The sequence below is a fragment of the Nycticebus coucang genome, chromosome 21 (assembly GCF_027406575.1).
Source record: "Nycticebus coucang isolate mNycCou1 chromosome 21, mNycCou1.pri, whole genome shotgun sequence".
NCBI classification, from domain to species: Eukaryota; Metazoa; Chordata; class Mammalia; order Primates; family Lorisidae; genus Nycticebus; species Nycticebus coucang.
Window position 1 is genome coordinate 23,533,196 of NC_069800.1, and position 5,238 is coordinate 23,538,433.

The following is a 5,238-nucleotide window of genomic DNA, read 5'->3' on the forward strand; positions in this document are numbered from 1 at the left end:
CCTTCATTGTTTTCATCATGTGTATTCTAAATTCCCTTTCTGTCATTCCTAACAATTTCTTTATAGGTGGAATCCTCTGCAGAAGCTACCTCATGTTCCCTTGGAGGTGTTGCTCTCGACTGGTTCTTCACGTTGTCAGGAGTTTTCTGCTGATTTTTCCTCATGAGTGATTTCTTTTATCTGTTTCCCTGCCCTAATTTTCATTTCACTTCCTCTTATTCTTTAAGTTTTTGTGCAGCTTCCTGTGGGATTAGACCAAACCAACACACGCAACCACTTGCCAATTTTCCACTGGTTTTGTCCTCCTCTTGGGGTCCAGAAGTCTCTCACTGACTCCCTGTATCTTCAAAGGGATGATTATAGGTAGATCCCACCAGCCAGAGATGCCTGGAGTCTTATCTCCCCAGACTCACAGTGTCCAGTTGCAGGGAAGCTGTTACTTGGCTGCCATCTTTCTCGGACTCGAAATATTATACATTTTTCTTTCTTTTTCTTTTTTTTTAGACAGACTCTCACTCCTTTGCCCTTGGTAGCTGGTGTCACAGACGACAGCAACCTCTAACTCCTGGGCTTAGGTGATTCTCTTGTCTCAGCCTCTTGAGTAGCCGGGACCACAGGTGTCCACCACAATTCCTGGCCATTTTTTTGTTACAGTTTGGCTGGGTTTGAACCCACCACCCTTGGTACATGGGGCTGCCCACAGGCACTGCCCAATCTAGTTTTTTCCTCTAGTTTAATACAGATGACACCAGCCCTTTGGATATTTGCTTTAGATCAAAAATTCCTAGCTACTAAAGCCCCTCTTCATATGCCCTCCCATTTTCATCTGTCCCTCTGGAGGCCACCTGTTTATCAATGTCCTATCTAAATTGCAGGGCTCAGAAGTAAGCCAATTCTTTGCATTCTTGCCAAAATAGACTCTCACAATTACTTTCTTTAAAATAAATCATATTATGTCTCTGATCACCTCATCTAGTGTGTGGTATAGTTATGTCTATATGGAAGCAACATCCTTGATCAACAAATGATATTTCTAAACTATTCTTAGCAAAGAAGTAAGAATTCTCTGCTTTTCATTCATCAGGACAACTTAGTTCTTTTTTTCTCTCTGACTTTGTCTCCTAGTTTCTGAAGACTATCCTGTCTTCTGTCTTTTTTTTTTTTTAACATGTTTCATTTTGGGGGAATATAAACAGTATTTTCCCTATACAAAAATCTAGTGTTTATATATAATAAATTCATTCAACAAGGATTTATCAATTGCCTTCCACATCCAGATACAGTTCTCAGTGCCTGAGATACATCAAGGAACATAATATTAATTATCCCTGCCCTCCACTCACCACTGCTTCATGGGGAACTCTAGGGATAACAAGTACCAAGAGAGGATCATTTATTTTCACTACGATAATGATTGGTTATCATTGGATTGCACAATGATTGGTTCAAGTGGAAGTTGTTTCAAGGGCAGCAGATTCTGTAATAGGAGTGAAAATTTCCTGTCTTTATCTGGATTCTCCCCAATACTGTTCCTCTCCTTCATTTAAATTTCACTATTTGGGGGAGGAAGAGGTGTTAACCTGGCTCCCATATGGAAATTAATTGATGTTCTTCCTCAAACTGGGCTAGATAATTTAAAAATTAATATACTGTGCAAAGGGCAGTACCTAAAGGTTGCAGAGGCTGACTGGTGAGCTGCAGGCATTTGAGTCTGCAAAGCAGAATAAGAAATAGATAAAGCTAAATTACAGACCTATTAAAAGTAAATTAGTGGTGTTGAAAAAGCAAATTAAGATGCAGATAATCAATCTAATTTCAGGGTCTCTGGTGAGTGGTAATGCTTAATTCTTCTTGTGTTTGATGAAGAAATCTATTAATTAAAATGTTTATATAAAAACAAGCCTACACAAGGTCTTTATTATAAGAGGAATCAACTTCAATTGGTTTGTCTCTCTGAAGATGACCTTAATTTTGCAGTGAAAGGCAAGAACTGCCCTAGCACAGTCTAAGTTAGAGTCTATTTCCCTAAAATACTTTTGCTTCACTACTCTTCACTTTTGTTTTCCTTCACTTTCTCTTCTGGATTCTATGACAAATTCCAAACCATCCATCCTGTTTCCTTTTATTCCATGGCTGTTTTCAGGGCAGGAGTGAATACCTGCACCCCAAAGCAGAGAACAGAGCTGGGATTTGGAGAGAGAAAAGGGTCAAATGAGCAGAGAGGTCACAAGCTAGGAGAGGAGGCAGAGACACTGAGTGAAAGTATAAGAAGGAATTACATAAGGATTTGTTGTCTTGTCAATGTCAACTGATAAGAAACTTCTGGATCAATGGAAGAATGGGTCATGGTAGTATAATTGGGTATCTGTTATTGTTTTGCTTCTTTCTACTCGATATATAGGGTTAGAGGATTATTATGGGGGGTGCTAAAAGCACAGGCCAAAATGAAGTTTAGACTTTCATATCTATCCCTCTTACCCAGCCTCTGACAGGGGTCAGCGAATAACTCAGCAGGGAGGCCACACAGAGCTGTGTCCTGTGCACTGGCCTTTTTGGAGTTAAAGAAACTCACAGTTTTGCAGCACTGGAATAAACAGAGCAAAGGAGGTCAATCCTGCTGCTATATCTCACTGCCCTACTTTGTAGCAGAAATGGGATTGAGTCAGAGGCTGGAATCAAAGCAAATCTTCCCAGCCAGCCATAAGTCTTGCTTGAGTTTAGCTCTTACTATTAATAATGGCAGGAAGAATAGTCAAAGACAGCATGTAGATGTTTTAATCTTTCAAACTCATTTTTTTAATTGAAAATAACATACAATACAGGGAAAAAGTAAAAAAGAGAAAGTTACAAAAAAATCAGTCTTCTCTTGTTCTCTCGGTCTGGGGTTTGATTACCACAGAAGAAAAATGGTTCCCATAGGAAACAGGAAAGGGAATAAATAAGAAAAGTGACAGGTAGCCCCGACAAAACACAGAATGGTCTTCAGTTCAGAGTGCTCAGTGTTGTAAGGTGCAATCACAGTGGGGAAGGCTTTCATAGTCTTCTAGAATATGAGCTGTCACTGCAGCATGACAGCCTACTGGCCTGAATGGCCCCTGATCTTAGGGAAGAGGCCCATTCAGGGCCATTTCTGGTCACCTTTCTGGTCGCTTCCTATGGCAATGTTGTTAGGGAAGGGTTGCCAATTGTCCCTGTCAGTTATCTCTGGGGAAGTGTTGGGTATCTCCATCTCATTCTGTACCCAATGATTATTACAGACAATGGAAGCTTCCTACTCTGTGAGTCTGACTCCTGAAAATTTTCAGTTTAGCACTTTATTTTATACTTAGTTTATGTAGCAACAAAAACAATGAAAAAGGCAGCAATTTTTTATTGAAAGCCTATTGTTCCAGGCTTATGTGTATATGTTCTAGCCTGTACACACACACATATATAGTCTTCCAAGGCAGAGTTAGCTTTCCCTATAATGTGCCCCAAGGGACTCTTCTTAGCATTTATTATGCTGTAGTTTAATTCTCTCTTGCTGCACATATTTATACTATACTGTATGTATATATATAATATATGTGTGTATATATAATATACATCATATATATTATTAGCACCTCCTGTACTTATCTTCCCCCTCTCCTGTTGTCTCCTGTGTTCTCATGGGTCTTCAAGGATTACTTTCTTTTTCTCTCACAGCACTTAACACACCTGGGGGAAATAGCTTATTCTGTGGGCAGGTCTCAGTCCTTGTGTACAGTCTAAAGATCTCAGGCTGCTGTGCCTCCTGTTTCATCTGAAATTTCCCCCTGAAATGGGAGCTGCTGCAGACAGACAGGGTGGTTAGAATAACCCTCCAGATGAGCCACCCTGCTGATGGGCCACAGCACTGTTTTTGTGTTTGTTATTTTTATGCCTTCCTCATATGTGTGTGCATAAAAATAATGCTACTGCTTTGGGGCAGCTCTGAGATATAAAGGTATCTGCCAAGAGATTGGCAGGTGACTCAAGAAGCTAAAACTTTTTTATTCTACAATGTCCCTGAAGCCTTTACATCTTTAGAACAGAAGAGAAATAAGGTTTATATCAGTATGCAGGAACCATCCATCAGTAATTGCTACTTACAATTTAGAGATGGCTGCAGTCTGTTCTCAGCTATGTAAGGAATCTTGCATTACCACCGGGGGATGGGTGTGTTACACAGCATTCTGCCCTTACATCCTGCTCTTTGCTGCGGTGACAACCTCATGCGTTTCTGTGGCTCTGCTGCTTCAGCTACGAGGCACACTTCAGTCATCTAAATATGATGATCCCTAAAGAGAATTAATCAACCTGAGGCAGCCAGTGAGTTTCCTTTGTTCCTCCAGATCCATTCTGCCCCCTTTGCACTGGAAGCTGACGTTGCAGATTACATTCCTTAGATTCTATTGCTAATTGGTTTCCTGTTGGATCCTTTAGAGGTGGAAGATAAGTGGGTAGGAAAAGAACAACATGGCTAGAAATAAATTTTTTTTTTAGTCAGACAGACTCTCAAGCTGTCACCCTGGGTAGAATGCCGTGGCATCACTGCTCATAGCAACCTCAAACTCTTGGGTTTGCAAGGCTAGAATTTACACAGATGGGGCCAGGTTGAAAGAAGCCAGCCAGGGACAGTAGAGGACCCTAGGCCTAGTGTTGCCCCACTATATCTCAGAGTTGCCCCAAAGCAGTAGCTTTATTTTTATTCACGCATATATAACAGAGGCATAAAAATAACACAAACATAAAAAATAGTGCTGGGCCCATCAGTAGTGTGGCTCATCTGGACAGTTATTCTAGCCATACTGTTTGTCTTTTAGGGTCACCACAGCCACAGCAGGGTGGCCTCACTCCTGTAGTTCTCTCCTAAGTCTGGCAATGTTTCTTCTCTCCCCAGCCTCTCCAGTGGCTTCCCACTGCTACTAAGCCTGGGATCCTCCACTGACCCTAGCTGGCTTCCTTCAACCTGGCTCTACCTCTGTAAATGGTAGTCCTTTTATTAAACACCCTCTCTTGCTACTGTGAGTATTCAACAGTGTCCTGCCAAGACCCTGAGTGATCATTATTCCTTAGGAAATTGATTATGTTTAGCTTCCAGGCAGCAGACAACTCCAGAGTAGACTGAATACAATTCACAAAGCAGTAGGAGGTTCTGGCCTCCTGAAGGGTCCTGAGCTAGGACTTCTGACACCCTCACACTTGGATTTGAGATTATATACGTTAGATTATTAA